The sequence below is a fragment of the Schistocerca piceifrons genome, chromosome 1 (genome assembly GCF_021461385.2).
Source record: "Schistocerca piceifrons isolate TAMUIC-IGC-003096 chromosome 1, iqSchPice1.1, whole genome shotgun sequence".
NCBI lineage: Eukaryota > Metazoa > Arthropoda > Insecta > Orthoptera > Acrididae > Schistocerca > Schistocerca piceifrons.
In genome coordinates, this window is record NC_060138.1 from 647,255,961 (window position 1) to 647,280,929 (window position 24,969).

Genomic DNA, 24,969 nt, shown 5'->3' on the forward strand with positions numbered 1-24,969 from the left:
GAGGAGCATGCTGCTTCTACAGCCAGATGCATGGAGTCTAGGACCTAGAAGATGGTGCTGCAGAAACCACCAGAGGAGGGGGTATATCGGCTCCAAGGCTCGATTTATTTGCAAGACTACCAGAGGTCGACATTGGGAGAATGGAGGGAGTAAATACTTGAGGTAATGCCAATGACCTGGCCACAGTAGAGTACTTTCTCTGAGTTTCTAAATATGAGAGATGATCAGAGATTTTAAGTTTCTGGATTTTGTGTTCCTTAAGTATGGTAGCACACTTTGGGGACTGGGAAGGATGCTCATTTCTGTGTTTCCACACAAAGGTGCTACCTCAAATGTAAAGTTTTCATGAAGTGGCCAATCACAGTCTCCACAAGTTGTGTCATTTGTTCACCAAGAAGACATACGTCTGAAGTGCTGACATTTAAAGAACACCATCAAGGGTGGGAAATACGGCTTCACATCAGAATGGTACACCATGATTTTAATTTTGACAGAAAGCAAATTCTTCTCAAAAGTGAAGAGGAGTTCTCCAGTGATAACCCTGTTGTCTGAAGGGCCTTCAGATACAGAATATAAGGAGTGGAGCCCTCATTTCTCCAACTGTTCAGATAGTTCTACATCTGTCTGCAATGTTAAGTCCTGGTGAAAATTTTTCCATGACATGTCAAGAAGGGAAAGTTCTTAAGATTTTAAGTATCTGCACTGAAAATTCAGGTCTGTCGAGACTGCCAGAGCCCCATGACTATCGGCTGGTCTTTTCACTATACCCGATATCTACTACAATGACACCTACTCCAAATGAGGACTTTCCTGCTGGTGCCAAAATCAGCCAAAGCAATGGGCACCTGGCTTGAAGGCCACTGCCCAGAGTCCCATCACCCCAAAGGGAAAGGCAGCTCTCCTTGACATGCATGGAGAAATCACAGCTCAGGCATCGATAGTGGGTTCTCGGCTTCATCAGGGGGCTACTACCACATAGGTACCTGACTGAGTTCCCACGTGGACTGGCTCTACCTTGCTCGACAACTTTTCCCACACGATCCACACTTCTGCAAAAACCTTTGAAAAAATGGAGATCAAACCCAGATGTGGGGACCAAAAGTGAGTTAACCGAAACAGGTGGTGAAAACAACATGACAAAATAGGAAAAGCCATAATCACTGTCCCTAAAGCAAGTTAGGTTGCTGGCAGGAAATCTGTCCTAGAGACCAAGTCCAAGGAAAGATATAATCTAAGAGTGATACTGCACCACAGGAAAGAAAGAAGTACTATAATGGTCTGGGGCCTGATGCTCATCATGCACGTAATCACAGAAGAGTTACGAGCTGCCTGGGGTGAATTTGCTGAAAAGAACAACATATTTATCTTTAAAACACAAGAAAAAAATAAAATGTTCACTTAACAAAGGCCAAATATAATTGAAAACGAAACTGATTACATTTTATTACATGCAAGAAAGATGTGATGTTTCAAAATCACTTTCCAATTTAAAATGATCTTAGATTTAACCATAAACTTTAGAGAAAACCTAGGATCACTTGTATGAAAGTTCTCCAATCATGTTAACATTGGAGTAGACTTTAATCATCCAACAATCAATTAGGAAAATTACAGATTTTTAAATGGTGGGTGTGAAAAGAGGTTCTGTGAAACACTATAAAATGTCTTCCTGAGAACTGTATACAACAAATAGCTCAGGACACCATTCCTGACGGAAAAATACTGGACTTGAAATCAACTAACACATCTAACCTCTTTGAGAATGTCCACACTATAACTGGTATCAGTGATCATCAGGCAGTTTTAACAACAATGATTACCAGAGCACTAAGGACAACTAAAACAAGCAGACAAATTTACATATTCAACAAATTACATAAAGAGGCAAGAGTGTCTTGTCTTAATAAAGAAATCCAAACATTTAGCACTGAAGAGCAGCATGTAGAACCGTGGGAGGGGGTTTAAAACAATACCATGCACTTTATAGCTGTGTATCTAGTAAAATTGTTGAGAGGACCCCTCTACGCTATAAAGTAACTGTAAAGAAACTTCAAAGGAACAGAGCCTACTGCACAATAGGTGTTAAACAAAGCATTGGCTATAGATAGAAATATACTCATGAAATGCATCTCGCTGTTAAGAGGACAAAGCATTAAGGCTGCCATGACTAGTGTAGCAGAATATTATTAAAAAAAAAACTCTCACAAAACCCAAAGAAATTCTGGTCATACATAAACACTGTTATTGGTACCAAAGTTAGTGTCCAGACAATCTCAGCCGAGCTGGGATCCAAAATTAAGGTTACAAAGCAAAGCAAAAATTCTTAACTCTTTTTTCAAATGTTGATTTATGAAGGAAAAACTAGAAGCATTGCTTTACTTTAATTCTTGCACCATTTCAAAGTGATGTTAAATGTTGAGAAACAACTGAAACTGCTACAATCAATGAAAGTTCCAGGGACCAGTCAAATAGCTACAATATTCTACATCAAATCTGTGGCCATGTTAGCCCCTCTTTTAACCATAATCTACTGTAGATACCGCGAATAAAAAATCATGCCCAGTAGTTAGAAGAAAGCACTCATCAGACCTTTCTACACGAAGGTTAGCGGAGGTGATTCACAAATCTACTGTCCAGTATCCCTGATATCCATTTGTTGCAGAATCTTAGAACATATTCTAAGCTCAAATGTAATGAGGTATCTTGAACATAACAACCACCTCCATGCCTACCTCCTTGGAATCCAAAAACTCACACTTTTATCATAAGATATTCTGAAAGCCATAGAACAAGGCAGTCAGGTAGACACAGTATCTCCAAGTTCCGAAAAACCTTTGAAGCATTTGACTAATCAGTACACCTACTCTTATTATCATAATTAGGACTCTATGGGGTACCAAGTGAAATTTTACTGGAAAGAAAATGTTTACATAAGGACGACGCAGCAAGTTATCTTGGATGGAGAGTCATCCACAGCTGTAAAATTAACTCAAGTGTGCCCCCAGGGAAGTGTGTATTAATAACCTTGCAGGGAATATCAACATTCATAGCAACCTCAGACTGTACACAGATGATGTTAATTATCTACAATGACGCACTTTCTGAAAAAATCTGCACAAGTATTCAGTCAGATCTTGACAAGATTTCAAAGTGTGCAAAGATTGACAACCAGCTTTAAGTATTGAGAAATATAAAATTGTGCATTAAAAAAAAAAAAATAAAGTAAAATAAAATTAAAAAAAATAAAAAATAGATGAAGCAGGTGTCGACTATGATTCACAGATAGAATCTAGGAAAATATAGTCAGTCTGCAAAAGAGAATGCTTACAAATCACTTCTGTGACCCACCCCAGAATTTTCTCAACTTTGTGGGACCTGTGTCAAATAGGAGTAACAAGAGGTATGGGACAGCATACATAGTCACAAGTTTGTTTGGCCAATGGGAGTGTCTCACAGAAATGCTGAAGAAACTTATCTGGCAGATACCTGAAGACAGACACGAATTATCAACAGAAAGCCTACATATGAGATTTCAACAACCAGCTTTAAATGATGAATTTTGGAATATATTATAACCCCTATGCATCAGCCCATTAGGGATCGCAAAAATAAGATTAGGCTAATTACAGAGCAATTAATCTCCAAACAATTATTCTTCCCGCACTTCAAACAGGGATGGAATGGGAAGAAGCCGCTACAATTGATACAGTGGGAAGTGCCCCCTGTCATGCACTTCACAGTAGTTAGCAGAGTATGGATGTATATGTAGATGAGCAAAGTTAACACGAAATGAGAAATAAGTGAGATTCATTTTATAGCAGTAGATTATGAGAATTTATTTCAGAATAAGTTGGCCTTCAAGACCAAATTAATCAATCAGTTCAACTCCTTAGAACTGTACTTTGCCATACACATATAGACCAAAGGATCAGCTATTTAATAAAGAAACTCATGACAAAAAAATCAATAGATCACATAGGAAAATAAAAGGAAAATCGAAATAAAATTTCAAATTAAGCAAGACAACTATTAAAGAATAGGTGCTAATTTTTAGTAAACAACAACAGTGAAACATGATAGAATATGCTAAACCAAACCACACCAATCTGAAATGTCTTCAACAGGAGATGAGATACGATGAAAATTTGAGTAGAAAAACAAATGAAAACAGTAAGAGCATGAAAAAGAAGAAGAAGCTAGTGTTCAATAGATATCACATTTCATCTACTAAGATTTCAGATAACAAAGTAACTAACAGAAAACTGTTCAAGCATTCCACAGTTTCTTTAAATGTCTGTATATTTCAAAATCTGAATCAAATACTCAGATACTTAATTATGAAAGGAATGGCATTTCACTCTAAACAGTTGAAGCCACAGGAAGAAGAAAAGAAAGGGGGAAAAAACTTCCAACACTTACAGAATATCTGTGGAGGAAGAAATCTATGTGGAACTGGAACAACACTCTACTTGTTCTACTGCCAGACAGCAGACAGAGACAAGAAAACCACAAACCTACCACCATTCTCCCATAAAGGGACAGGTGTAGTTTATAAGTAGACACAGCACCACAGATGACTTGAATGGCACAAATGACATTACAGAAGGGATCAACAACAAAAACAATACTTAACTAATAGGGCCTAGTACATTATATCAGACAGTGAACGCTATACAAAAACAAAAGCATCAATAGGTGTAGCCCAAGGAAGCGTAGGAGCATGTCACAATATTTTGGACAAGATATTTGTATTTAAATTTTTAATAAACTAGCGAAAGCTGTATGAAAAACAAAAAGTAATTATATGTGTTTTCCAAATACAGCAAAATTAAGCAATAGAAATTCAAGTACCAAAACTGCTGTAACAGGAAACTCCAAAACTGTAAATTTCTGTTGGGTATGTGACAATTTTTCCCCCCAAAACCAAAGGAAAGTATTTTGCAAAGTTGGTAGCACTGACAACTGCATCTAGCTTATCTGTGAAGCATATCTAAAACTGGCTGCCAACAATCTGATTGTGCAGTTTTAGTCACACTCTAAGAAGCAAAGCTAGTTTTCTGTATGAAGCTGTGACAAAATGCCATCTGGACAGAAAACTTCTATGCTTTAATTTCATCAACAAGTGTGTCTATTTTAACTATCAATTCCCACCTGTTTATGTTTGTTTCTAAAATATGAGGTGTAGTATTCTGCTTTCATAAAGCACCTACCAAGTCTATTCTTACTCCAAAATATGGTCATGTTTCTATGATGGTTAAATCTAGTGGCCACATTTCATACAGCTGGGAAAGAAAGATGAGAAAACTAGAAAGACAGTATCATCAAAAGAAGAAAAGTAATGCAACACTGGCTGGAAAAGGAAGAACAACATGAAAGAGTTGCAGAATGAAAATATTATCAGCAAGAGGAAGAAAAATTTAAAAACCAGAACCAAGACACAAAAGTTCACAAATTCCTCCACAACCATTGGCAAAAAGCAGTATGCCAAGTTAAGAAAGCACTAAAAAAAAATAAAAAAAAATAAAAAAAAAATCACTGAATAAACAGACAGTGATACTACAGAAAATTTACAGCAAATTGTCACCAACAAAAATAAATAAATGTTGTAGGTGAAACATCACACATGGACAGATCTGATAAAACTGTACAAGACATCTGCTATGTAATGAAGGTTCTCTCTATATATAATGATATTTGCAAGATATCTCCCAGCAGGAAGGATGTCAAACGTTTTAAAATAGTGTTCCAAAGCAGAACAGGTACATCGAAATGCATATCAAAGAGGTCTACAAAATAGTCACATATACATACAGATCTTAGTAATAATAAAACGTTCTATCTAACACTTAGTTTCATGTCACTTGGATCATTTGCATGATAAATTGTAATTATGTAGAATGAATAATATTATATTCACACTACAAATTACTTTGTAAATATAACTACATGCTGATCATTTTCAAGTTTACAGATGACAGTTAGTAATTCCTACGCATCACTTCTTAGACATTACAAGAATAGAAATTATTCAACAGAACAGAAGGAATTGTTAAGGAGAAACTTTTTCAGTTTATTTTAAAATTTTACTTTGCTGCCTGTCAGACATTTTATATCACTGGGTAAGTGATGAAAAATTTTGGCCGCAGTATTGTGCACCCACTTTTGTGCTAAAAACACCTCAATGTGGAGTAATGATGGTCATTTTTCTTTCTGATATTGAAAATATGTAAATCATTGTTTCTTTTGAACTGCAGTGGATTATTTATAAAAGACTTCTTGAGGGAATGCAGAATGCCGTACTCAGAATGCCCAACTACTTCGACAGATGTCTACAGCATGATTGTTGGTGAGCACCACACAACATTTTTACAGCAATTTTTTTTAACAATGAAGAGTTTCTTTCTTAAAGATGAGTTATTACTCCATAAGTAATCCCTACAACAGAATGGTCAGGAGGTCTGCATGTGCGTATATGAAGAGAATGCATAGTTACTAGTGAATAAACTTTTCCGTAAGACACCATGATTTCTATGCAATACACATGCAATTGTTGCTGAAATACACTGCACAATGGAAAATGTCACCTGTTCAAAGCAAGAATGCCAAAACTGTGGAGTAAACACTGTGAACAAATTTCTTTCCAAAGCTGTAGTTACCAAACGCATCACCAACTCCACTGCAACAAAGATGACTCAGTTCATAACCATTGCAGAAGCATTTGCACTTTCAAAGTTGCTGAGACCTCCATGTCTGCAACAGCATTACAATTTCGTGCACTGAAGAGAAATTTGATGGAGGGCAAAATAATTTTGCATTCTGATTTATCAGAGTACTGTGCCATCAGTTTTAAAAGGGAAATAATATAAGGTCACTGGAGTTGTGAAAGCGTCACATCATTTACAGTTGTGCTGTACTAGCATGATACTGGTAGAATTGAACTAAAGGCAACTTCATATGGCTTTATACCTGATTTTACAAATCATAACAAGTATGTTGTTCCCTTTCATTACACTACTTTAACTGATTTCCAACAATGGACCATAAAATTGCATTCTATCTTTATTGGACTGATTGAGCAACATCTCAGTTAAAAAAGTAGACTCCATCTTTGAGAACCTTGAGCATCATGGAGGAGACTTAGGATTTCCTGGTGACTAAAGCTTCTTTGCAGTAGCTTGTGGTAAGGGTGTAGCTGATGTAACAGGAGATGATATCACATACATCTGCATTAGTTCAAATTCACTATTTACATACACTTGGAAATATCAATTCCAAATCTAATATAGGCCCACATGATTTCTCATATGTTATGCTAAATGAAGGCGATAAAACAGAGAAGACAAATTTTGTAAAATATATTGGTATCCAGGTTTTAGTCCATTTCTGCACAAAAACTGAAACATTATGATGGTCAGATTACCAACATCACTGAGTCAGACACAAGTTCAGTATACAAGGACACACAAAACTGAGGTACATAATGTCATTGTTGTGTGGCCAAATGTCACTCATGAATATGTTCTGGCTGATTTCACCTACAGGTATAGCATGTACTTTAGCTGAACCAACACCTGGCAGAAGGGATAAACTGATTTTTAATGTTGGGTTCTCTGGACACATTATGTTGTATGCAGCTGTCTTGTTTGATATTTAGTGTCTGTTTAGGAAAGTAGCCTAATGAAGTACTTTTGGGCATTACTCTCACACCTTACATGAATGAATATTTCATCAATAAGAAATGGCATTATGAGGGCTACCAGTAACATATTATACATCAAACTTGCACAAGATTATTTAACAGATGTAAACTAATTTATTATACCAACTAAAATAAAGTCTAACTAGTCATTAATGGTTACTCTAACTGTATGAGTCTGGCTGGTAGTCTAGCAGTAAAATGCATGCCTGTAAACTGGGTCGAAGCTTCGAATCCCATTCAGACCACAAATTTCTCAGTTTGCATTTTAATATAGCCTTCACCTCTCAACGGTTAGGGTCACACAAGTAGCCAAAATGGCATAACACACAAATTACTAATATGACTGTCACCGTCTACAAACTTGCCGAAAATCTTTGTCGCAAGAAATTTTCCCAATGTTTTGACAAGGAATAGGTCCTCAGTAAAAGGCACAACATTCACAGACCTAATAACTTCAAGGCTTTTGGAGAAGACTACAGAAAATATATGGGGGGAAAAAGCTACAATATAACTGAAAATCAGCCTTAATTCATTCTCTGCATGAGAAAGCAAACACTACATTAGCAAATACTGTAACGTCTCATGACCACCAGCAAAGTGCAATATCCTGGCAATACCCATCTCAAAACTAGAACAAGTCAAGCATAAACTGGGAGACTGACAAGGAAAATTCCAAAAATGTCAGTCGACAGGAGAACAAATACAGAATCTTGAAACACCAATACAATGTAATATGCTTAAAAGAAGACACTAGGTATCCACCTTCATAGATTTTAAGAAAGCATATGGACTTTATCAATTGTGATGAGATAATTAACTTACTGACAGAAATGGGTGTTGATGAAAAGCTACTAAGGTTTATAATAGAAATCCTAACACATAAACCCAAGATAAAATTTCTAGGAATGTTCTCAAAGAGATGGACTCTCCACAATTGTTCAACTGACTACTGGAGAATAAAATAAATAAATAAACAAATAATAAAAAAACCACAACGAATTAAACCTTTGTAACCTGTTTAATCCTATTCGAATCAAGACTAAAAATAATGGCATCGAAATAGACTACTCAGTCTTGCGGACTACATAGCCATAAGACCACATGATTCTCAAACAGCAACAGAACAAATTAGTGTACTGGATGATGTAGCACAACAAACTGATTTGCCAGTATCTTTAAGAAAAACAGAGTAAAGTAAATTTGCAAGGAGAATATAACCCACTTAAATAACAGATAAGGAACAACAAAATGCATGAACAGCTTTAAATATATTACCAAACTGATTAAGCTTGCAGACAATGGGCTAGAAAAAGAAACCTCGAAACAAGAATCTTAGAAAATGGAAAGACCTTTCGAAATCAGATGAAATATTTACAACAAAATGTGTTTCTTCCATAAATACCAAAATTCGTCATTACAGTTCTGTCATATACTGAGTGTGTCTATATGCATCCAAGGGCCTTACCCTGTCTTAAAGATGAGCAGTAAAAGAATTAAAATGAAATGGAGGTACAGGCCTTACACAATACACTAGGTTCAAATTATAAAAACCGGATGCACACTTAAAAAACTGAAACAAGAAATATGTTCAAGAATAGAACAGACTAGATACACTGTGCAAACATATATAGCTGCAAAAGAATAATGAGTGATTGCAAATGGGGCAAATGCATGTTCAAAATCTTTGATTTAAAGCCAAAAGCAAGAATTTTGTGTTACGTGACAGCCATAAAAAACTTCGAGAAAGTGGGTATACAACCAGAAAACGTGCAAAACCAAGAAACCTTCAGACAGCTGTAGCGATGTTTGGGACTTCTGAGATCAGAAACAATAAACTGGTGCCAAATGGTCAGATGAATGCATGCTATAGTCAGTCAGTTTCATGTTGCATGACAAATCATAATAATGTGGAATGAGTAATTTTATATTCACACTGCAAATTATTTTATAAATATGGCTACATGCTGATCATTTACAAGATTACAGATGTGAGTGAGTAATTCCTAGCCATCACCTTTTACGCATTACAATAACCAAAATTATTCTACAGAACAAAAGGAATTGTCAAGGAGATACTTTTTGAGTTTGTTTTCAAATTGTACTTTGGTGTCTGCCAGTCATTCAATAACAGTGAGTAAGTGATCAAAAATTTTGGTTTCAGCGTTGTGTACCCCTTTCTGCATTTATCACAACATTAATATGGTGTAATGAACGTCATTTATTCTTCTGGTCTTGTAATTATGTGCACCATTGTTCCTACTGTGGTACAACAGTCAGAAAACCTAAGTTCTTCAACAAATGTCTGCAAGACAACTGTTGGTGAGCATCACATATTATTCTTACAGAAAGTTCTTGAGAAATGAACAATGACGATCATTTACATATACTATAGCAGACATAACATTGAGCCTGGGGGAACCCCATATGTAATCTCTCCTGATAACAATTTGAGTTACTATGTACAATTTTCTGCACTCTTTTGGTTATATATGATGATATCAATCATCAATCCCATAAAACCTCAGTTTATTTAGAAGAATACCAGTAAACCCTCCAATTTTTAAAGAGTCAAACTCCCATGGGTAAAAGAGCTTCAGACATCTAATTACAATGCATTAAGCATGTAAGCAAGAAATGTTTAGGAAAGGTTTGAAATTATGCTTAAAGTTTTTTGGAAATCACCGAGTGTTCTCATTATCAAACACTGGGTGAGTATAAATTGAGTAATTTGCATTGCATTTTAAGCAAAAGCTAATTTATCATGTATCTCAATGTTTATGATATCATCTCTCCTAAACTACTTGTCATATAATAATATAATTTTGCAGGTACATTCAGTGGTATATGCGGATACTGTGTTTCAAATTAAAATTGGTAGTAAAAGAAGTAATAAATTAAAATGTTACATCTGATGCTGCCATTTCACTGCATGAACGAAGGAAATTTAGTAAGTGATAATGTTTTTCCTTTTGACCATTCTGTGGGGGACACCACTGAGAAAAAGGTTTGAAAGTATGTGAACAACTTGTTGGAAGTTGCTGAGTGCTCTCATTCTAAAATACTGAATGAATAAATCCCAGGCATTTGCACACCATCAGTTATGTCACCTGAAGAAAAATGCACAGTGTCTAATTGTAATACTTGTCTTATTGTGTTAGACTTTCAATATAAGACTATACTTCTTACTTAGCAGATTGTGACAGCATTTAAAATTTGGTCAGTAAATACACAAAAAAAAATTGAAAACCAAAATTTTGTTGCTCCTGGAAGCCATTATATAGGTAACCAGCAAATGGGCTAGGGTACCGTGCCACGTGCTACTGTTTAAGTAAGTTAGATTCACACAGCCAAATGCATTAGACAGGTCACAGAAAATACCAACCATAACTTTTTTGTCATTTAATGGTTGAAAAATTTGATAAGTGAACAAGTATATAGCATTATCAGTAGAACAACTCTTAAAATCCAAACTGTGATTACACTGACGGTATTATTGTTGGAACCGATGACCATAGCAGTCTGGTCCCTTTAATCCCCTGAACCAACCAACCTATTATTGTTGCTCAGGTGGGACACTACTCTAGAATACATCACCTTCTCAAAAACATTGGAAAATGGTATCGGTTGTGAAATAGGTCTGTAGTTATTGGCATCGCTCGTATTACCTTTCTTACATCAATCTTTCTGGAAAAATCCCCTGTGTTAGTGATCAATACATAATTTCAGATAAGACAGGGCGTATTATACAGGAACAAATCTTTAGCACTATGTTGGAAACATCATCAGATCAAGATGAGCTTTATTTTTGAGAGAATATATAATTTTCTTAATTTCAGAAGTTCGTATACATTCAGACGACTGAATTTCATAGGAGTTGTTTTTTCCAACATACTGTTGTGATTTTTCTCTTTAACTGTTTGTTTCTGCATTTTCTACCATATTTAAGAAATGATTATTAAATTGACTCATTATTTATAGCCCTTGCACTCAATTCAATAGTACTGTTATCCTGTCATGTGACTGGTTGTCCCTTCTCTCATTTCACTACATTCCACACAGCCTTACATCTGTTGTCGGAATTAATGAATTCTGACAATAAGCATGTTCCTTGATTATCTCCTAACTTTTCCAAATAATTTTGAGTAGTTTCTGTAGTGTCCAACTACTTATTCTTGCCAACAGGTACATTTCCCCTTTACTTTCACAAGGTACTTTAACCCCTCCAGCGATCAAATTTTTTACATGGCTGTTCAATATCATCCGATTAGCTTATACATAAAGTTATTTTCAAATGATGACACGAATTTATCATGGAATAAATTAAATTTTATGTCAGTATTTGGATCAAATTTCATCACAGGGCATCTCTTGTACATTATTCTAAAAAATAAATAAATAAATAAATAAATAAATAAAAATCAATTCTTCAGGAGCCATTCATTTTTCTAACTGATTCCCACCAAGGAATATCAATACTGTAAGGTAGTATCTTATTTAACCTACACACAATGTATTGCTGGAAAATATCTGGCATAAATTATTCAACAAAAACAGGTCTATCATAATGTTTGTAAGTTTCTCATGGTCCTTCAATAGCCAACTAACAAAATAAACAAGAATTAAGCCCTGTGTTAGTCCATGGTTGGCTGTAGAACTCTCAATCACAAGCTTTACTTCTATGATGTTGAACTTAAGTAACTTGAACAGTTAAACCAAAACTACACCCAGGGTGAAGTTTTACTTGGCTGTTTTTAAGAGTTAAGTGTTTCAACTGTTTTCAGCGAATTCCATAAATACAATTAACACTCCCAGTTTGAGACCTTCTTCAAACAATGGTAAATCCTTATATTGATACTGATAGCTACAAACAACCAAAAATTTGTGACCTATTTCTTCAATAAATTATCCCACTATTAATTATGTGGTTTCAAATGTCTCCCAATCATTGTGAACCACTGCTCTCTCTCTCTCTCTCTCTCTCTCTCTCTCTCTCTCTCTCAGCATGAACTCGCTGCATTTAGTCGAACACAATTTTGAACATAACTCACAAAATTTTAAAAATGCGACTTGAGGACTACTTCCTTCAGTTTCTGCAGCAGCTCTACTTCTCTACATTTTCTCTACCAGCTCTAATAGAAGTATTTTATTTTTTTTACATGGGCAAATTTTTCAACTAAACCAATTTTAAAAAAATTTCAGAACGTTTTAATTTTTCCAACTAAACCAATTTTAAAAAAATTTCAGAACATTTTGTATAATGTCTTTTTAAAGCTTCTTTCCACACCTGTGTTTTAGATGCACCTGTTTTCCCTTTTCCACCTTCAACTTCCTTGCTACATTTAGCATTCTTTTTAAAAGACAAAATTCTTCCACTGTATTTTAATGAACCCACCCTCACGAATTAAGCTCAAAATGAAATTTTTATCCTGACTATTGGATACATTCAATTTTTCCTTCATTTCTCGCATCAGGATGTTGTAATCTAAGCAATTAAGACATTGATTGAACTATGTTGCTTCAGTTTATTAGGATGAAGTCCACCAAGCTGCAAATCTACATCTACATACATACTCTGCAAGCCCTGACATGGAACATGGCGAAGGGTAAGTTGTACCACTCCTAGTAATTTCCCTTCCTGCTCAATCCGCAAAGAGAGTGACAGAACAATGACTACATGCCTCCGTACAAGACACAGTTTCTCTTGTGTTCCAGGTCCTTATGCGAAATGTACATTGGCAGCAGTAGGATCGTTCTACTGTCATCTTCACATGCCAGTCCCTGAAAATGTTCTCAATAGCATTCCTCGAAAAGAATGTTGCCTTCCCTCCATGGATTCCCACTTGAGCACCTGAAGCATCTCTAAAACTTGCATGTTGGTCAAACCTACTGGTAACAAATCTTCCAGCCCCCTCTTTAATCTGACATGGTAGAGATCTCAAACACTCAATCAGTACTCAAGAATTGATCACATTGGTGTTCTATATGCAGTCTTCTTTACAGATGAACTACACTTTCCTAAAACTCTCCCAATAAACCAACATCAACTATTTGCATTGCTCACTACAATCCTTGCATGCTTGTTCCATATCATATTGCTTTGCAATGTTAGCCCTACATATTTAATCGATCTCACTGTGTCCAGTAGCACACTACTAATGCTGCATTCAAACATTACAGGACTGTTTTTCCTACCCATCAGCATTAACTTACATTTTTCTGCATTTAGATCTAGCTGCCATATATCACACCGATCAGAAATTTTGTCTAAGTCATCTTGTATCCTGGTACAGTCATTCAGTGGCAACACCTTCCCATACATCACAGCATCATCAGAAAACAGCGGCGGATTGCTGCTCCCCCTGTCTGTTGTCTGTCAGATCATTTATGTCTATAGTCTTTTTATCAATGAATTCATTGAAATTGCAATAGTGATATTCAAACAGTCAATAAGTTTGTGTTCAGATCTTCAGAAATATTGCTCTAACCAACTTTATCTGGTTTAGATGGAATTAACATCTGAGGAATTTAGTCTGCAGAAAAATATTTCCTGAAATGTGGTAACAGTTTTTGGCCTGGTTTTGTATCAGGCCTCATCAAACATTTTCATTGATCAGCCACGAAGATACTTTCCTTCGATTCTTTTTGTCGAAAATGTTACAACATATTTGTAAAAATTCTTAACTGTGTGAAAGCAGTGTTTCACAATGAAGACATACCTGAGCATCTTCATCCAAGCATAAACTACTTCTACATTAACATCCATATTGTGCAAACAATTATGCAGTTCATGGCACACAATACTTCCCACTGTATCACGTACTAGAGTTTCTTCACATTCTATTAGAGTATGAAGCCTGAGAAGAATGACTGTTCAAATGCCTAAGTCCACATGATAATTAGTCTAATATCGTCTTCATGGCCCCTGCAGGAATTATACATAGTAGTCACTAGCATATTTTTAGATTCCTAAAGAAATACAGGTTTTTGAAACATTATAAGTAGACTTTCATGGGACACAAGACACTGATCTTCAAATGTCTGCCAGTTTGGGGTTTTCAGCATTTCTGTGACTTTCTCACGAGGTTAACCATACCTGTCACCATTTGTGCTGCCTTTCTTTACATATTTTTACAGCAGCACAAAGCACAAGTCCCCACATATCGCTCCCTTCCCCAAACCTGCCGCCCTTGCGGCCTGCCCCAACTGGCCGCCTCCCAACTCGTGCAAGCTGCTTCATCTGGCAAGGACCTGCTGCTTGTAGCCATAAAACAGGCAACACAGTGAGCACACTGAAGCATGAGAAAAAGTTGTGATTGGTTGACCCCATGCCCCCACCACTCATCTCACTGAAACATCAGCCACAAAGTAATTTTACTCAGAGTGTAGTCATAGGATACCATGTTCTTACATAGAGTGAAAACTGCTGCAAAACAGTGAGAAATGACTGCCAAAGTTTTTTTCATGTTGGATGCTGTGAAGTGACTAGCCTGGATATAGATGTGGCTAGCCTCTGGCACTGTAATCGTTAAGCCTATCACTCCTCGATTATGAGAGTGAGCAGCTGGTCTTATAACTCGAAGCTGGTGTGGCAGTGGAACAGGCAGAATTAGAAGAGTTGAAAGCTGCAATTGGCAGCAGTATAGTTAGTAATCTAAGGCAGATGATTGGGCTCTCATAAGCTGTCAGATCATGGAAAAGGTTCAAGAGATTCTAATGTCTAACAACTTCACCACTCTGGGTACTGTATATAAGAGAGTGCAAAAAACAGAGAGATCAGGACACTGTACATTCTTTAAAAAACATGACGTCAAATAGGCAAAATTCAGTACATTTAAAATTTTTGGAACTTCAGAAACCAGTAACATAGTGAATGCAGTTGCAGGGGAGATCACAATTCACTAATTTGCTTACAAGCAGGAAGACAATGCACTGATAAATGATCATGTTTCCACTGCCTTTTCCTAACTACCAATTCTTTGTTAAAGTATGAGGAAAATTTCTCATGAAATTTCTTTTAGCAAAATTTGAAGAGACAGTGAAATGAGCACTGTTTTCTAACTGCCACCTATCTCGTCTCCACGGTCTGCACAAAATATGTCAGGGCTGCAACTTGCAGGATTCTATGTTGGGAAGAATGGCTTCCCAAAATTAAGGTTTTCTTTTGCACAAATTTTAATTCAGAATAAAGTACCCCTTGTGAAAATGGCTCCAGTACATTCACCATATTGCTAATGGAGCTGGAACTTGCCAGAAGTTTATAAAGGTGTCTTTGGTACATTCTGCACAAAATCCAACAAAATTGGAGAAGTTCCAGCTTGACCACCTATGGGATTATGCAACATTTAGAAATCTTCATTTTGATGAGAATACTGTATTATTTGCCTCTAATGGCAATTACTGAACCATGGTAGAACATTATTGAAGATATCCCAGTCCCTACAGAAGTACCTTCCCCTTCCCAAGGAGAAGTGAACAAAGCAATCACCCGACTGAAGAACAATAATGCACCAAGGACTGGCAATATAATTCTGAGCTATTGAAAGCTAGAGGATTGAGCTAAATCACAGGATCCACAAGATTGTGTGCCTCATCTGGGAAAAGGAAAAGTTGCCAAAAGAATGGAATGTAGGGATAGTGTGTCTGATGCATAAGAAAGGAGATCTATTTGAATGCAGCAACTATTGAGGCATAACACTCTTAAATATTATGTATAAAGTACTATCAGATATCATGTTTAGTAGGCTTTCAGCTATAGTAGAAGACATTATTGGAAACTATCAATGTGGGTTCGGACCAGGAAAGTCAATTGTAAACCAATATTTACACTCCGACAAATAGTAGAAAAGACCCCTAAATTCATTGTTGATGTGCACCATCTTTTCATTGACTTTAAATCTACATATGAAACAATAAACCGGGCCAAACCGTATGAGGCAATGCAGGAATTTCGACTGCCTGGAAAATTGGTGTGTTTAATAGAGGTCACTCTAAAGTACACCTGGTGTACTGTGTGAGTGCAGTCCAAGCTATCACCTCAGGTTCCCACTCAAAATGGGCTAAGGCAAGGAGATGAGCTTTCCTGCCTACTTTTCAACCTGGCACTTGAAAAAGTGGTATACAAATCAGGTATTCAGACAAGAGGTACTATCATAAGTCTGTACAGTTGCCGGGATATGCAGATGACTTGGATTTAATGAGCAGAACACTTAGAGATCTACAAAGTGCATTTTCAGTTCTAAAACTGAATGCAGAGAAGATGGGCCTGATAATTAATAAAGGAAAGGGGAAGTATATGTATAATGGCACTAACCAATGCTTACAGCCCACAATAACCCTTGATGGAATGACATCTGAATGAGTGGAATGTTTCACCTATCTGGGCTCTAAGGTAGAAGCAAATGGCACCACCTTTAATGAAATTATGGCTCGCATAAGTGCTTCTAACCAATGCTACATTGGAATGTGACATTTTAAATCCAAGATTCTATCTCTATCACAAGGGCCTACGAGCTGACTTTACATAACACTGATATGCCCAGTACTTACTTATGGCTCAGAAACATGGACAATTACAAAGCAGGGTGAAAACAAACTGAGATCTATATCTACATCCATACTTCGCAAGCCACCTGACGGTGTGTGGCGAAGGGTACCTCTATCGGTTCTCCCTTCTATTCCAGTCTCGTATTGTTCATGGAAGGAAGGATTGTCGGTATGCCTTGGTGTGGGCTCTAATCTCTCTGATTTTATCCTCATGGTCTCTTCACGAGATATACGTATGAGGGAGCAATATGCTGCTTGACTCCTCGGTGAAGGTATGTTCTCGAAACTTAAACAAAAGCCCGTACCGAGCTACTGAGCGTCTCTCCTGCAGATTCTTCCACTGGAGTTTATCTATCATCTCCGTAACGTTTTCGCGATTACTAAATGATCCTGTAACGAAGCGCGCTGATCTCTGTTGGATCTTCTCTATCTCTTCTATCAACCCTATCTGGTACGGATCCCACACTGCTGAGCAGTACTCAAGCAGTGGGCGAACAAGCGTACTGTAACCTACTTCCTTTGTTTTCGGATTGCATTTCCTTAGGATTCTTACAATGAATCTCAGTCTGGCATCTGCTTTACCGATGATCAACTTTATACGACCGTTCCATTTTAAATCACTCCTAATGCCTACTCCCAGATAATTTATGGAATTAGCTGCTTCCAGTTGCTGACCTGCTATATTATAGCTAAATGATATGGGATCTTTCTTTCTATGTATTTGCAGCACATTACACTTGTCTACCTTGGGATTCAATTGCCATTCCCAGCACCATGCGTCAATTCACTGCAGATCCTCCTGCATTTCAGTAAAATTTTCCATTGTTAAAACCTCTCGACGTACCACAGCATCATCCACAAAAAGCCTCAGTGAACTTCTGTTGTCATCCACAAGCTCATTTATGTCCATTGTAAATAGCAACGGTCCTATGACACTGCCCTGCGGCACACCTGAAATCACTTTTACTTCAGAAGACTTCTCTCCATTGAGAATGACATGATGCATTCTGTTATCTAGGAACTCTTCAATCCAATCACACAATTGGTCTGATAGTCCATATGTTCTTACTTTGTTCATTAAATGACTATGGGGAACTGTATCGAACGCCTTGGGGAAGTCAAGAAACACAGTATCTACCTGGGAACCCGTGTCTATGGCCCTCTGAGTCTCGTGGACGAATAGCGCGAGCTCAGTTTCACACGATCGTCTTTTTCGAAACCCATGCTGATTCCTACAGAGTAGATTTCTAGTTTCCAGAAAAGTCATTATACTCGAACCTAACACATGTTCCAAAATTCTACAACTGATCAACGTTCGAGGTATAGGTCTATAGTTCTGCACATCTGTTTGGCGTCCTTTTTTCCAATCCTTTGGAATGTTACGCTCTTCTAGAAACCTACGGTACACCACTGAAAGAAGGGGGACAAGTTCCTTCACGTACTCTGTGTAAAATCGAACTGGTATCCCATCAGGTCCAGCGGCCTGAAAGAAGTATACTGAGGAGCATTTTTGGACCCGTATATGAAAAAAGGACCTGGAGAAGACAACGAAATGACTTAAATTTATGACTGCTATAAGGAGGATGATGTGGTCAAGTTCATAAAGCTGTGTAGACTGATATGGACTGGACATTTAATGTGACTCAATGAGAAAGATCCTGCAAGGAAAGCCTGCTGCAGTGAACCTGGAGGAAGAAGAGCAAAAGGTGAAATGGAGCGACTAGGTTGGAGAGGATGCTGCCCGAGTCGGTTGCCTTAACAGAAGGTAAACGGCGAAGTCCAGAGAGGAATGGCAGAAGAAGATTGGCAATTACTGGTGAACTTCAGCAAAGCACAGAAGTACTTAATAGAACAGACCAAAAATAGTACAAAAAGCACAGGTGGCATAAAACCAGTTGAGGAGATTTTAAATTTTGCACAGCTGATATGACAACTGGATGGGGAAAAAAAACTTGGGAGTATGAAAAGGCCTATAGTGCTTTTGATGCACTAAAGAGGATTTTCAAAACTAAGATTCTGATGTGTGAAACAAAGTTTACAGTTGATATGTATGTATTACCAATCTTGACATATGGCAGTAAGGTAGGGGCTTTCCATGCAAAAAGCACTTAAAAATGAAAATTGTTCTATGAGCAATGGCAGGATGTACACTGGGGAATTAATTATTAGGAGAAAGGGAAAGTAAACTAATGGATCAGGTAAAGACTATGTTGGTTATGAATGTAATGAAAACAAATTGTGCTGAGCAGGACAAGTAGCAAGGCATGTAGATGACAGGTAAACTAAGGAAGATCTTTGCTGGAATCCAAGGCATGGAGAATATATCAGGAAGACCTAACACAAGATAGACAGTTGAAATGAGAAAATTTGCTGAGCAATACGAATGTGTGTAGTCAAAGGTTGTAACGGACTGAGAAGATCTTTATTCACACAGCAAATGTTGAATGGCTGATGGGTCAATGACATTCTATATATTTTTTAACAAGTGAGAGCAGTTCTCTACTCAATAGATCTGCAGTAAATTTTGGTCAAGAGGGGAGCTAAGAGATTTCCAAATTTTTATGGTGCCTGGCTGAGTGTCCGTCTGACTTGTGAACTTTTAAGAATTTCTATGGCTTTTCAACTCATGGCTTTGAACATTGCTCTTCTGGAAACAGCGTTTCAATAACATTTTACTATCTGTACTTATATGCTCCGCAACTGTTTCTAAAGAAACAACTTGATACAGTTTTTTGTACCACAATTAAATCCAAATTTTTTTCAAACTATTCTTGTACATAACACCAAGCATGAAGGATATAGGCCAACTGTAAGAAGCAGAGTAGCAAAGCATCCTACGCAAATGAATCATGGACGATACGACAACTAGAAAACGTTGAGACGAGATGTGGTGCTACAGAATAATACTGAAAATTATGTGGTCTTCTATAGTAAGAAGTGAGGGGGTTCACCAAAAATTTTGCAAGGAAATAAATGTGTTGAAAAATACTGGCAAGAAGAAAGGACAGAATGATAGGGTGTGTGTTAGGACATCATGGAATAAATTCCATGCTATGACAGAGAGCTGCAGAGAGTAAAAACTATAGGCAAAGACAGCGATTGAAACACATTCAACTAATAATTGAAGATGTTGGGTGTAAGTGCTACTCTGAGATGAAAAGGTTGGCACATGAGAGGAATTAATGGTTGGGCTGCACCAAATGACAAACCCTTCCACAAGACCATACGCTTACACTTTAATAACAGTTTAAATTTGCCATAATTTTTTATAATTATATACATGTCCCAGTAAAGAAAATAAGTAGTCAATACTTTTTATATTTTCCAGTATATGTACACTCATAGTTAAGTATGTGCCCAAATCCTGTTCCAGCACACAGTTTTAATCTAGCAGAAAATTCACAATTATGTACATTCCATTACTAATTAAAAGATCTGATCTGGAAACAATTCCTTGATGCTAATTACAGATGAAATAGTGTAAGTGATGCCTTCAAGCATACATATGAGAGTATAATTTAGTATCCATTATTTATTGATAAGTAAGGAATATATTTGGCAAAAAAGTAAGCTGTGGATAACTAAAGGAATTGAAATCTCATGTAACAGGAGGAGAAATGTATGCAAAGCCAGAGTAAGTCAAGAGCCAACATTACTTGCATACTACAAAAAATACTGTAGCATGTTGAAGAGAGCCTTTAAAATATTCAGAAGTGTGCATGTCCTGGTAGAAATAAAATAATGCAGATAATAAGATTACAACTATATGGGACACTATCAAAAGGGAGACAGGACAGCCAGTCATTGTACAAGATTCCATAACACAAACTAATTGACACTGCTGTTGTGAGATTGACGGAATTTCAAATAGAATTCTGAAAAGTCATTCCAACTTGATAAGCGATAAGTTATATATGCAATGCATCAGTGGCAAAGAGAATTTTTCAAGATAGGTTAAAATATTCAATTATTAAATAACTTCATAAGAAAGGTGACAAGGCAGACTTGCATAATTATTGTCCAATTTCTTTACCAACTTTTTTTCCAATATTCAAGAGTAGTCGCACACTTAAGTGGAGACAATTTAGTCAGCATATCACAATTTGGATTCCAAAAGGGTTGTTCGACTGAGAATCCCATTTATACATTCACTCATCAAATAGTAAAAGTCTTAAATAATACTATATCACCAGTTGGTATTTTTGTGATCTTTCCATGGCCTTAGATTGTATAGGTCAAGATACTCTCTTCGAAAAACCCAAGTTTTATGGAACTGATGACTTTACACATGGCTGATTTGAATCACACTTGACAAACAGAATGTGAAACCTAGTGCTGAATACTTCAGACAATGTTAGAAAGTTAGAAAATTTTAGTGACTGGGGTAACATCACAAGGGGAGTCCTACATTGTTCAATTTTGGTTCCACTTCTATTCCTAATATACGTGAATGACCTTCCACTTAACAGTCAACAAGCAAAACTGGTACTTTTTGCAGACGATACTTCTGTTATAACAAACTGCATTGGAGAGAAAGCAATAGAAGAGTTAGTAAATAATATTTTACAAAGAATTATTCAATGGTTCTCTAAACATGGACTCTCCCCAAATTTTGAAGAAACAGTCTACATTCTTTTCTGTACAACAAATAAAGCCATAACAACAATGTCACACATGAGCAGGAGTCAGTAAGTAGGGTAGAATGCACCAAACTTTTGGGTGTACGAATTGATGAAGACTTGAACTGGAAGAAGAATATTGTTGAGCTTCTTAAACAAATCAGTTCAGCCACCTTTGCTCAATGTATAATGGCTAATCTTGGAAATAAACATATCAAACTCTTGATATACTTCCACTCAATAAGACCTTTATTATCCATTGTCAAAGCTCTAAGTGGCTCAGAGAGGGTTCAATATGTAGCAATTAAAATTTTTGATCATTTTATCAATAACATAAAATGTCTGAAAGGTATCGACGCGTATTTTAAATGTAAATTAAAACTAGTTTCTCATGGACAACTCCTATTCCATCTATGAATTTATACTAAAAAACCAGTAGCCTGTGAATAAATAAATAAAATGGCAACGAGTGATTATTGTTCAGATAATCAATGGAACATGAAACTGACTAAATAACTTTAAAACAGAACTGGAGATATCTCTCTACTTTTCAACTGTGACAAAATAATGACAATGAAAAAGAAATGGTAGACGCAAAGAAAGACGTGAATGACTTTGCATTCATGACACTTGCACTGGCTGGAATCTAATTAATACACAAAAGAACAGATTTCTTGGTTAAACACTGACAAGACCAATGATTCTTGTGTTTTGTATGCATATATCATCTGATACTGACACTGAGAATCCACATTTCCAAATGGAATTTGCTTATTACATAAAGAATGTGAAGTCTTGCAAAACCTCTGGCTGTAAGGGCAAATAGTAACAATGCAAGTCACTTAGCAGAAAACAAAAATTTATGATGTATATTTTTTTGCTGAGCTACAGAATCTATAAGTGGATAGGCTAAAAAACAGGTACCTAACGAAAATGTACAACGAAGATATGACTATAGAAAGCAAAGTACCTGAATTTTCGGTCATTTTACTCTTAACACAATTGGCACTTTTTATAACTGCTTGCCTCTTGTGGCTGTTTGCAGTATTTTCTACAATGCAGTTAATGAAAATTGCTGCAGTGCTCACCAAAATGGATAAAATATGCATGGAATATTAAAGTAAATACATTAAAAATGTTGCATATATTCCTGTATTTGAGACACTTAAAATTTTAACTGTACAAGTATACAAGTATGTGGGTAAATTACGCAAACAAATTCCAACAAGTAGTTTCAATTAATAAGAACAATCCCCTCCTCCCCCACCCACTATCTCTCTCTCTCTCTCTCACACACACACACACACACACACACACACACACACCAAGTTTTGGGCTGGCATCTGGCCTTGGTTCGTATGTAGCATATAGTTTCTTTTTCCATAATTTACAGTGGCAATGTCAGGCTACCAAGAAATGTGAAGAAAGAACAACTAATGACAACGAAAGGTACAGAATTTAATCTTCTGCAATACACACACGCTGTTGAAGTGCTGTGTCTAAAATAAAGTAGGAAATCTATGGAAGGGTCAGATGCTGAACGACAAACAAAAATCTAATTAACTATCTTTAGGATATTGTCTCGAGATTTAGAAACAACATTTTCACATTGGACGATGACAGGTGACGGGAGTTACGGGCTATTTCAGCACACACCAATGGCCAATTTGCAACAAAACTTTCAATAAGTACAAACATCGCTTCTGTGACAAAACCTTTTCTAGTCACATCAACAATCGAAGACATCTGATATAGCACGCTCTAAACAGGTGGTGCAGTACTGAGTCAAATTTATGCTAGGATCTATCATTCAACAATTCACTCACATTTAAAACTCCGCGAACTGCAAAAACTCCCTGCCAATAAACTTCAGTAAAAAAAAACTCATATTCGACCAACTCCGGAAGTTTATAATACAATCAACCACTTTCACAATCACAAATGTTTTTCGGTCTTAGTGTACCGTTACCCACCTGCTGGAAAGAATAACGAGTTAATTCCACCAATTCGCTCCACTATATTCATGTAGACTCAAAGTTGCATGACTCACGTTACTTGACATTCCGTCTTTCACATATATTTCCTTTCCTCAGTCAACATATCACCTAATATTTATAACATCGAATACACAACAACCTTCCCCGACGTTTGCGGGGTCATAAGAGTCAGTGTTGCCAATGGCCGTGTGGCAGACCTGAGGGACTGTTTCACTGAAGTGAACATTGGTGCGATGCATTCATGTGGTTTCGAACTGCTAATCTGTTCTACGTTAAAAAGTATAATGAACGTTTTTTTAAATACTAGATTAGCTTGAAGAACACAGGGTATTCTCGGTGGAGCAATCCGCACAGTCTGTAGGAACATCAGCGTCTGTGTGTAATGTAGAAGGTCGCCGAAGACCACTGCAGCATTTACTAATATTTAAGGAAGTTTATTTCGGTGGCGTTATTCTGGATGGACCGGTACCGTCGCTTCTGTTAAGAACGACGAGGAAGTTCCATTGCGTGCGTGACGGGTGATAAATAGCAGGCGAATTGCGGATTTCCTTTATTGTATATTTCAGTGACATTGCGACAGATGTACTAGTTTGGACAAAAAGTGGGACACGGCAGGCTGCAGTACAGTGTTGCGACCATGTGTGCCCTCCATTTTGCACGGCCCATACGTTTTGTAGGTCAACAGCTGTATAATACAGCTAGCGAATTGATTAATTACAGGGTACCACACGTTGACACTTAAAGTTCAGTTTTTTATAACCTTTTCTTGCTGCATTAGATAAACAAGACGCTTGTCTTAGCTGTTGACGAACACGTATTTATAAATAGTAATATATCTTTTCTGCTCTCCTACCTAAACCCAACTTTTCATTTTAAATTATTGTGCATAAGGAAACGATGCACGTTACAATGTTTAGTACGGCCCCACGATTCAATACTGAAGCAGGGAACCGGCACAAAACACAGTGCCGCATGTCAGTTCGTGTCAGCATACACACTTGGTAACTGACTGTATACCATATTTTTTGTTTAAAGACTACCTGTATCTAAACGAGACGAGTTTCATAAAAACCCGTGTACTGGTAGCTACAGTGACTAAACATAATAATTA

At 36.8% G+C, this 24,969-nt stretch overlaps 1 protein-coding gene across 1 annotated transcript in view; it reads right to left on the reverse strand.

Moving 5' to 3' along the window:
• Nucleotides 1-24,243, reverse strand: part of LOC124805156 (serine/threonine-protein kinase D1) — a 244,912-nt gene extending 220,669 nt beyond the window's left edge. Inside the window, exon 1 of the mRNA XM_047265638.1 lies at nt 23,835-24,243. The gene's annotated coding sequence lies outside the window, so the exon portion shown is untranslated. The remainder of the gene's footprint in view (nt 1-23,834) is intronic.
• Between the last annotated feature and the right edge of the window lie 726 nt (nt 24,244-24,969).